The following is an 11,828-nucleotide window of genomic DNA, read 5'->3' as shown; positions in this document are numbered from 1 at the left end:
GATAGATAGATAGATAGATAGATAGATAGATAGATAGATAGATAGATAGATAGGTAGATAGAGGGCACAGGGTAAGTTGAAGATGAAGGGGTGATATCTGAAGAATAAAATTAAGAAGTGAGAGGATTATACTGGGAGGAGAAAGGGAGAGGTAGAATGGGGTAAATTATCTTACACAGAACAGACAATAAAAGGCTTTTACAGTGGAGGGGAAACAGGGAAAGGTGAGAGGGAATGAATGAATCTTATTCTCATTGGATTTGACTTAAAGACAGAATAACATACACACTCAATTGGGTATGGAAATCTATCTCATCCTACAGGAAAATAAGGGTGAAGAGGATAAGAGAGCAGGGGGATGATAGAGGGGAGGGCAGATTGGGAGACGGGGTAATCAGAAGCAAACACTTCTACGGAGGGACAGGGTCAAAAGAGAGAATAGAATAAACAGGGGGCAGGATAGAATGAAGGGAAATATAGTTTTTCACAACATGACTACGATGGAAGTGTTTTGCATGACTACACATGCAAAACCTGTTATCGAGTTGCTTGCCTTCTCAATGAGGATGGGTGGGTGGGGAGGGAGGAAGGGAGAAAATTTGGAATCTAAAGTTTTAAAAATAAACGGTAAAAATTGTTTTCACATACAACTGGGAAATAAGATATACAGGCAATGGAGTACAGAAATCCATCCCGCCCTACAAGAAAAAAGAAGGGGCAGGGGATACGAGAAAGGGGGGAGAGATAGAAGGGAGGATAGATTAGGGGAAGGAGTATTCAGAATGCATGCCATCTTGGGGTGGGGGAGGGACAAGATGGGGAGAAAATCTGGAACTCAAAATCTTGTAGAAGTGAATGTTGAAAACTAAAAATAAATAAATTAATGAGAATCAAAAAAAAAGAAAGGAGGAAGGGGAGAGGGATTATTATTTTTTCATGACTGAGGTATGTATAAAAAGTATACAAAAATAGAGAAAGGAGTGGACAAAGTAGGCATAATCTCCTATCTGAAAAAGACAAAAGAAGGTTGAATATACATACACACAGTGTGATATAGAAAAATATCAAACATGAGAGAGAAACAAATGGGGATTTAGGAGGCACGGTTAATAGGAAAAAAAAAAATACCAGAGAGGGAATAGTCACAAGCAAAACAAACAAAACTAAAAATGGAATTAAGGCGGGGAGACAACATCAAAGAATGAGAATCTAAAGAGAAGAATGCCTCTTAGAGAACTGGAAAATGTCTGAACAATTGTGGAATATAGATGTAATGGAATATTATTTCACCTTAAGTAATGACAAAAGAGACAATGTCAGAGACTCTTTGGGAAAGCAGAATCAGAATAACAAGTTATAGAAGGGCCATAATATTGTAAAGAAAAACAACTTTGAAAGACTTAAGAATTATGATCAAAGCAATAACCAGGTCTCCAAAGAACCCATGATGAAGTTCATTACCCATCTCCCAACACAAGAGACAGACCACATATTTTTGGACATGGCCTCTGTGTAGATTTGCTTTGCTAGACTATGCCTACTTGATACAAGTATTTTTCCTTCCTTTCCCTTGGTTAATGGCAGGGAGAGGGGCCAAAAGTGGTGGGTGAAAAAAAGGACCACTGAAATGTTCTTTAAATGTAAAAAATGGCATAGAAAGATTAGAAGGAAACACAGACAAGCCAGACAGTTTTTGAAAGCAAGATGTAAAAATTATTACATATTTTTTTTAAAAAACAAGTGATATGACACAGAGATTCATGATTTCATATAGCATCTTTTTCTGTTCTGACATATGTATGAAAATGCTCTTCTTGAGTTCTTGAAGTTCAAAATGAAAAAAAAACACAAATTAAAAGCTGTACGGGAATAAAATAAAGGAGGACAGGTTCAAATGGGTAGACAACTCAGTAATGGGGACTAAGAGAAGAGAAGAAGAAAGTATGTTAGCAACAGAATCAGGGAAACACCACTTGATGGGATCTCTAACCTCTGCTTCAGGGGTTCATATACTTTGAGTGTCACAGACCACTTTGGTAATCCAGTGAAGCCAGTGGAAGCCTTCTCAGAGCAATATTTTTAAATGCATAAAATGAAACATATAGGATTACAAAGGAAGCTACCTTTATTGAAATATTTTTTAAAAGTTCATAAACCTCAGTTTTAGAACCCCTATTATAGTTTTTGTTTTGATACGAAAGAAGTGTGTCTTTGTAATTTCTTCTTCCTCCATTTTTAACATTTCTTCTCTGCCACGTACAGAAACAATAACAGAAGACTAGAGGGAGAGAATGCAAACAGGCAAGACTATTCATCATCTCTCTTTGAGAGTTGGTAGAGTCATACATCAAAAGCATTTATCTTGTGAATCTCTGAACAGCTTGGCAGACATATGTATTTGTTCCAGCTTTTCCCTTCTTCTCTTTAACATGCCTTATTCAACTCTGAGAAAGTGTGAGGATGCAGTTGGAGCTGTGTAGTAACAAATAGCAAAATGAAGCAGAAAAAATACTTCTAAGAACCCAGGTCTTAGAATAAGAGACCAGGGTTAAATCCTGTGTCCAATTTGAAGCCACGTGACCTTGATTAAATTCCTTCCAAGCTAGAAAATACTATGATGTTATAAGTAACTTAACACCTCTATGAGTCTAAATTTTCTCACCTGTAAAATGGGGTAATATATACTTATTACTAAATTTCACTGAGTTATAAGGCAAACACTTTGTAAATTTTTTAAATTGCTCTTTCCTTAAAATTTTGCTACAAGTATACAAGCTGGATTTGTGGTCTTGTCAATCCATCTATGTCTCAGTAGATAAATCCTAGGGAATTGCTTGAGATACAAGTGACTTACCCAGCCTCATGTAGTTAACAAATCCCAGGGAGACCATCTGAATCTAAGTCTTCCTGAGCGCAAGCCAAGAACTTTGTCAGAGTTCTCCCCATAAATTTGATAATCATCAGCAAAAGAAAAAAAAACAATGTACAAAAAAAGGAATAAAAACCCATATAAAATCTTTAAGAGATGAATTTAATTACCAAACAAGTTTTTAAAATCTTAGCCCTCTTCTAGGTCTGGCTGAAGTTCTGCTACCTCTGGTTTTATTGTCTTCCTTTTCCTTTTTCTTATTCTCTTTATCTTTTTTTTCACATACATAGTTTTGGTGAAAATGCATACAGTTTTGATTCTGTTTATTTCCATTGCTTCATATGTTACATTACATAATTTTGTTTTGGTCCAGAGATGCAATTTCACTAATGTAGAGATCTGGTGAAGAAATACTCCCCATCCCTCCTCCTACATGCTACCCCAGAACCCCCAATATAGATCAGTATCTTAGTTTTACAGAGGTCCCTGGGGGCATTGAGAGTTTAAGTGACTTGTCTAGGGCCACGCAAGCCTGTACGTCTGAGGCAGGACTTGAACCTAGATCTTTCCCACCCACTATGCCATGTTGCATTTTTTTTTCATTACATTACATTCATATAACTCATTCATCTATTCTCCAATTGTTAGAAATACAAGTTGTCTCTAATTTGTTTCTATTATTTCTATTTAATATTTTGTAATATTGTTTCTATTATTACAGCTTCTATTACAAAGAAACTATGTATGAATATTTTTGTACAGATAGGTCCTTTTCATTTTTAATTATATTCTAGCATTAAGTATTAGCAATGGAATAATAATAATAATGATAAGCTTAATAGGTTGAAAGGTATTACTGGTTTTGAGAAACGCATTGAACAAAGCTCTATTACCCTCAAAAAGTTTGAACAAATCTACAGTACCTCCAACATGTCTCTACTTCCATAGCTCAGCCATCATTGAATTTTATCATGAATTTGCTATTTTTGCCATTCTAACAGATGTAAGGTGATCTCTTATGCTCTTAATTTGCATTTCTCTGATGACTAAGGAACACGAACATTTTTCATGAGGTTATTAACAGCATGCATTCCTTCCCCTCAAAATGATCAGTTCATGTCCTTTGAGCACCGCTCAACTGTGGAATGTGCATCATAAATCTTATAGATATACATACTTTCCTTAGGCTTTCCAAAAATTTAGACCTTTATCTGATACATTTACTGCAAATATTTTCACGAAGAAGTCTCTTTCCTTTTCATTTTAAAGAAATTAGCTTTTGTTACAAAAAAAATTGTTCTATGTTTACATAATTCAACTCAATGATTTTGTCTCCAAATCACTTCTTCTATTTATTTGGTTGATAAAATGGTCCCCCTCTCTGTAATTGGGACAAGCATATATTATTCCTTTCCTCTTGATCTTCTGTAGCATCTTCTCATTCCAAAGATTGATTTCCTCTGGTGATTTCTGACTTTCCTCAAGCTCTTCTTTTATTTGATCTTGTAATTTGCTTACCAGGGCCAAAACTTGTTTAATTCTTTGAATGTAACATTTATTATTTGAGATACCTTCTATCATTTCCTTTTTCATCTCCATTGCTTCTAGTATCAGTTTTTCTATAGTACTTTTTACAATACTAGTACTTTTTGACTTATTTGTTTTAAATATTGATTGGTATTTATTTTCTGGAGTGTCTTTAAACTCTTTTTCTTCTCTTTGGCATTTCTGGTGAAGAACCTTGACTTCTTTGATCCTCTTTAATACCTTGTATTAGTGTTCAATCAATCAATAAGCATTTATTAAATGCCTATTATGTGTTAGGTATAGAGAATGTATACAGCATAACATATACAATAAGCATATGAAGAATATAGACAAATGAAGTAAGGTACTTTGGAAAGGGAGGGCACAACTTAGCAGGGATCAAGAAAGGTTTCATGGCACAGTAGATAGAGCATAGGGCCTGGAAGACTCATCTTCCTCAGTTCAAATCTAGCTTCAGACACTTACTAACTGTGTGACCCTGGGAAAGTCACTTAATTCTGTTTACCTCAGTTTCCTCATCTGTAAAATGAGCTGGAGATGGAAATAGCAAACTACTCCACTATCTTTGCTAAGAAAACTCCAAACAGGATCACAAAGAGCTGGACACAATTGAAATGACTCAACGACAACAACAACAACAAAAGTGATACTTGAGCTGAGCCTTGAAGGAAACCAGGGATTCCAGAAGTCAGAGATAAGGAAGAAATGCATTTGAGGCCTGATGGATAGCCAGTGAAAAGGAACAGATACAAGAGATAGACCACTGTGTGTGGAGAACAGTAAATAGAAAAGGAGGGTTGGATCATGGAGTTCATAGAGGGGAGTAACGTTCAGAAGAGTGGAAAGATGCAAAGGGGCCCCCTTGTGAAGAGATTTAAATGCCAAAGAGAGTTTGTTGTTGTTCTGTTTAAATATTTGATTCGTGAAGTAATAAGGCAAGGCATTAGAGCTTATTGAGTAGAATAAGTAACAGGGTCAAATGTGCACTTTTTGGAAAACCATTTATTGACTATGTGGAGAATGGATTGGAATGGGAAGAGATTTGCTTCAAGACAACTATTGCAATAGTCCAGGTGAAAGATGATAAGGGCCTGAACCAGGGTGATGACTGTGGGAGTGGATGATGAAAGAAATATCGTAGAGGTAGAAAAGTTAAGGTTTGGCAACTGATGGATACATGGGGCGAGTGGGAATTAGGAGTCAAGGATGATTCTTAGGTTGTAAACTTGATTGACTAGAATGATGGTAGTGTCCTATACAATAACCGGGATGTCCAAAGAGGGGTGGGCTTAAAAGGAAAGATGAGTTCTCTTTTGGACAAGTTAAGTTTGTGATTCCTATGGGACTTCTAATTTGAAATGTCCAATAGAAAATTGTTGATATGGGACTGGAGCTCAGGAGAGACTAGAACTGGATATGTACTCTAGGAGTTATGTGCATAGAGATGATAACTGAATTCATGGGAGCTGATGAGATCACCAAATGAAAGAATACCCCACTACAGCTTTTTAGATCTTAAAATGCTCTATAGGGAACAGCTAGGTGGCGCAGTGGATACAGCACCGGCCCTAGAGTCAGGAGGACCTGAGTTCAAATCCAGCCTCAGACACATAACACTCACTTAGCTGTGTGACTCTGGGCAAGTCACTTAACCCCAACTGCCTCACTTAAAAAAAAAAAAAAAAGCTCTGATGCTTTGATTATTTCTTATTGAGAAGCTTATAGCTTACTAAATTGTAAACTCCCTGAGGGCAGGAGCAGTGTATTATTTTCATCTTTCACACCTAACGCTGACACACATATTTCAATACTTTAATGGATCCATGATTTTGTTACAATTGAAATTAAGATAAACTGAGGCATAAAGTTCTAAGCACGTTCAATTTTATTAGTAAAGCTAGCAATTACCAATAAAAGTGGTCTTTAGCTCCTCAGCCAGCAAAAAGATCCTGAATGAAGGCCAACAGATCATTTTTACAGACAAAAGGAGGAGCATCCAAATACTAGAAGACAGCATCATAGATGGGAAAAACAATATGATTGGCTGGAAATTTGGAATGCAGGGCTAGCATCTTGTCACTATGAAAAGCTGATTGGTAGTGTCCACCTGCATGGCTAGTTAGTGTCACAGGGATAACAAAGCAAACTTTTTTGAAGGCTAGTCAGTGTTGCAGAGATAACAAACCAGATTCCCTGGCATTTATCTCCATCCTTCAAGGATAACAGATTTCCTTGACACAAGAATAGAACAGTGATTAGCACGAAAACTGAACTTCCAAACTTAATTAACTCAGAGAGGAAATCTGAACTTGTAAATTTAACTCAGAGACAAGAAACATGACTTAGGCAGTATACAAAGTGTCACCAATGATACAGAATAGAATCAATTACAAAATAGAATCAATTTGATTTTCTCAATTTCAACAATGTGGGTACTCCCCCCCATAAGTGTAGACTGAAACTTATTAATTTCCTCTCATCCTGTGCAATTCTTGTCCATGTTATCACATATATCCTTCTCAAAGAATCTACTCAATTTGCCAGAAATCTCCTTCTAGGATGCAACTTAACCAAAGACCTTCTATAACTCAATCTTAAAGAGTTGTCTGAAGCTCTCCACAGTCAAATGACTTACCTACCTATACACAGCCAGGTCTTCCTGACACCACACCCAGCATGCTATCCATGATACCATGCTATTGTTTATAGTAATATCATAAGGTTGGAAATACTATAGAGTGTAGAGAAAGGTCATTCATGTATAATATCTATAATATTTATAGCTACACTTTCTGTGGTAACAAATAACTGGAACAATTAAAGAACAGCTAAAAAAAAAAACTATGGTGTAAGAATATAAGGGAATATTGTTGTACTATAAGAATGAATATGGAAAAACTCCAGGAAACTTAGGAAGACCCCTTCTGAAACTGATATAGAGAGAAAGAAACAGAATCAACAGAAAAATGTATTCAATGGTCACTATAATGAAAGGAAAAACAACCCTGAAAGACATCAAAACTCTGGTCAATGTAGTGACTATTCATGACTCCAGTGAACTGCTGCAGAAGTTTGCCCCTTCCTCTCTTTAAGGAGGTATTAGGTTAGAGGTACAGAATGAGGCACATGTCAAGAATGGAATATGTGTTCATTTCTTTTTTATCTTAGCTGTACTTCTGTATTGTAAGAGAGGGCCTTATAATGGAATGACTGGGAAGTGGCAACCACGTAGAAATATGTACCAACTAGACATTTATTTAATGTTTTTAAGAATTAAAAAATTCTCTAAAGTAGCATATTATTTCTCCTCCTTGAGCACCCCATAGGCAAAGGAGAAACTAAGATACATGCATATCATAAGAGAATTACTGTCTCTACTAAAGTCCTCTTCCAGCGTCCCTTCATGGCATCATTTATGACAATGGGGCACAAATGGGGCACATAAACCTGCTACCTGGAGACCAGTCTAGATAAAGCTTGGAAAGGTTCATCACTAGAATGCTGGCTATCAGGTAATAGCTTTTCATGACCACAACAAATCATAAAAACCATCTAGAGAGGCAAAGATGGGGGTGGGGTGGATTGATGTTACAAAATCACACTTATCAAATCACAGGTCTATTGAAGTATTGGAGTTGACTTCCTGATTCAGCCTTGTCTGAATATTTGCTCTTGGTGTGAATGGGAGCTTAGTCAACAATTCATTGATAAATGAATACTTTAAATACAAGTCTTCAGAGGCCTTGTAATGATGCCATTGCTCTCTATTATGAAGTAAAGTTATGATGGCAAAATGATTTCCCCAGAAATCCATGGAGATGCCATTAAGAAGCCATTAAAATGCAATTAAAACTTGTGATCTCAGTGTAAAACTAGTCCATTGAAAATTATATTGCTATAAAACAAAGACAACAAAGCCCTAAATATATTAAAGTGGTATTAAAACAGAATTGTGACCTTTTATCTAGTTTTTTTAAAAAATTATAAACAAATAAACCACAACAACACTCTCAGATTAAATGGCAGGAGAAGTCACCCAGTAAGGAAAGTTAATAGATTACATCTATTACAGAGAGACAAAAGGCACAGCATCACTGAAACAAAATGGCAGCCTATTCATTCTGAGATGAATTTATGGTCCTCATCATAAAACCCTCCAATGGCTCTTCCTCTGGTTCTTTTAGTGTTTCATGGTTACCCATACAGCACTGAGGCTTTTACACTTCACTATCAATACATGCAATGTCTACCTCCATTTCCAGACAGACATGTGATAAATGTTATCTCTTCAGCTTCTTCAACTACTCGGAGAGGCTGCCACTACCTTGGGTCAGAATAAAGAATTCTTTGTCCTGTGGTCCCTTGTTTCTACTTTAGTTTCTTGAATATCACTGGGCTCCAGCACCTAATGGTGCATTGCACATAGTAGGAACTTCAAAAATTTTACTAAATTAAACTGTTAAAATTATCTGAGACAGAGGGTTATAAAGAATCCAACCCAGTCCTTCTACCTCAATGTGAGGTACTTTGCCTTGGCACATGGGTTTTCTTCTTTACTCTTCTCTCAACTTCATAATTTTTAGTCTCTACCTTGAGGCACTGAACTTCCTTTAGCTTTTTAGTTCCTGGACTTACTTTGCTCCCTTCAATTCAAAGTTCTGTCATATCAAATCCCTGAAAATAATAAAATAATCATGATGATAATAAATCAGATTAATACAGTGCTTACAGTCTACAGGACATTTTCCTCACAAACACCCTGTGAACAAAGTGGTAAAAGTCTAGTTACTCCAATTGTACAGATGAGAAAACTGAGATTCCAAGAGAGGAAGAACCCTTAGCCAAGCAGAAAAGGAAAATCAAACCCACAACTTCTAACTCGAAGCCTTCTAGCTCTATGCTTCTTTTATTCCCAACTCTTAACATTTCCTTACATGAACTGACACTAAGTGAAATGAGCAGAACCAGGAGAACATTATACACAGTAATTGCAACATTGCGTGATGATCAGCTATGGCTGGCTTAGCTCTTCTCAGCAATACAATGATGTAAGAAAAGTCCAAAAGACTCACGATAGAAGATGCTGTCCACAGTGGATAGAGCACTGGCCCTGAAGTCAGGAGGACCCAAGTTCAAATCTGGCCTCAGGCACATAACACTCCCTAGCTGTGTGACTCTGAGCAAGTCACTTAACCCCAATTGCCTCACCAAAAAAAAAAAAAAAGAAAATGCTATCCACACCTAGAGAAAGAATTCATGGAGTCCAAATATATATCAAAGCATGCTAGTTTCACTTTCTTTATTTTTTCATAGTTTTTTTTCCTTTTGTTCTTTTTCTTTTTCACATGACTAACACAGAAATATGTCTTATATGATTGCACATATATAATGTATCAAATGTCTTACCATCTTAGGGAGGAGAGAGGGGAAAGAGGGAGGGAGAAAAATTTGGAACTCAAAATCTTATAAAAAATGAATATTAAAAATTGTCCTTATGTGTAGTTGGAAAAAATAACATACTATTTAAAAAAACATTTCCTAATTACCTTTCCTTCTTTTTCTGTTATTGGCATTTTTTATGGGAACCTCAGCATCAGCACCTGCTCCTTCTTTTCCTTAGCACATTAAAGGTATATTGGATTTAAGGATATTTATTTACAAGGGAAAATAGAATATAAAAATTCAGAAATAATAGAGCAGATGCACACATAAAAGAACACTACTTGATCTCAGCCTGGGTAGTGCCTTAACTTTCTAAAAATTCCTCAGGCCTAGGCTTAACCTTCAAGATTCTTCCTAGGCCAGGCCCCACATGAGAATTCGAATCCTTACTCTGCTACTTACCTAAATCTATCCTATCATGAGCAAATCACTTGCCTTTTTGGGGTCTTGGTGCCCTCCTCCATAAAATTAAGATGCTCTATCACATGACTTCTAAGGCCCCTCTCATGTTCTATGATTCAGGAGCTCTTTTCAACTTTGACATTCTATGTTCGATAAGTCAGGCAACACCTTCAGATTTACAGGTGACAGCATTCATTTGACAAACATTTTTTAAGTGCCTACTGTGCGACAGATATATAATATATAGGCAGGTCTTGATTTGAGGATTAAGGGTCCCCCTCCCCACAATGAGTGAGAAGCAGGGTTTTCTTTGGTTCAATTTATAACACAATCCAGATCAAGCTGGTATAAAATCCTATTGTATGTACCGGTAAATATTTGGCATGCTTGCATTTGCAAAGCTCCCTTTCGTAGTTTCCATTTTTTAAAAAACTCCTAACACTACGGCAATAAGTGTTATATAAATAACGAAAAGGGGTTGATTCTTATAGTCAGTAATATAGTAGCAATTAGTTTATGACACCTTCTTTACATTAGTGTGCTTTTGCAAGTGATTTGTTTTCTTTTAATTATTCACTTTGGCAGATACCCTGAACTAATAAATGAGAAGTTATGAAACATTATTATTGTTCTCAGTTTTCCTGTTTAGCCCAATACTATATAATTCAAGATGTGCTACTTGTAAAGTAAGCATGACCCACCATGTGATCCATTCACTGAAAAAAGGAATCAAAAAGGAAAAGAAATCATCCTTATAGACAGAATAGCAAAAGAAGCTATAAGCAAAAGAAAAACTTTTCTTTCTAAATAATAACACCTCATATTTCTCTGGTGTTCATAGGATCATAGAATTAGAGATGAGAGGAACCTTAGAGGTCATCTGATCCAACTCCTTCATGAAGAGACTGAGGTCCAGGGAAGTCAGGGTTCTTAAGGTTACACAAGCAGTAAGTGGCAGAATCAGTGCTCTGACTTGAAATTCATCATTCTCTCCACTGCACAAAGTCTTTTCTTCACAACACACTAGCGAAGTAGCTTGTTAGAGGAGAAAGGGGGCCTATACCAATCAACTGGACTTGGCAACAGATTGAATATGGTGGGAGTGAGGGTGTGTGTGTATGTGTGTGTGTGTGTGTGTGAGAGAGAGAGAGAGAGAGGGAAATAAAGAATTTATAAGAGTATGTGTGTGTGTATGAGAGACAAAGAATGTGTATGTATGTATGTATGAGACAGAGAGAATGTATGAGAGTGTGTGTGTATGAGAGAGTCTGTGTCTGTGTGTGTGTGTGAGAGAGAATGTATGAGAGAGTATGTGTGTGTGTGTATGTGTATGAGAGAGAGACAGAGAGAGACAGAGATAGCCTGTGTCTGTGTGTATGAAAGAGAGAGAGAGAATGTATGAGAGAGAGTATGTGTGTGTATGAGAGAGAGTGTGTGTGTGTGTGTATGAGAGTGTGTGTGTATGAGTGTGTGTGAGAGAGAAAGAGTGCGCATATGTGTGTGTGTATGAGAGACAGAGAGACAGAGACTGACTGTGTGTATGTGTGAAAGAGTGTGTGTGTGTGTG

At 36.6% G+C, this 11,828-nt stretch overlaps 1 protein-coding gene across 1 annotated transcript in view; it reads right to left on the bottom strand.

Annotated features, from left to right (window-relative positions):
- Nucleotides 1–11,828, bottom strand: part of WDR25 (WD repeat domain 25) — a 249,064-nt gene that overhangs the window by 145,607 nt on the left and 91,629 nt on the right. The gene's annotated exons all lie outside the window — the stretch shown is intronic.

The sequence above is a fragment of the Vombatus ursinus genome, unplaced genomic scaffold (assembly GCF_900497805.2).
Source record: "Vombatus ursinus unplaced genomic scaffold, bare-nosed wombat genome assembly UNPS02007284.1, whole genome shotgun sequence".
NCBI lineage: Eukaryota > Metazoa > Chordata > Mammalia > Diprotodontia > Vombatidae > Vombatus > Vombatus ursinus.
The sequence above is the reverse complement of the archived record's forward strand: the minus strand, read 5'-3'. Positions and strand labels throughout refer to the sequence as shown.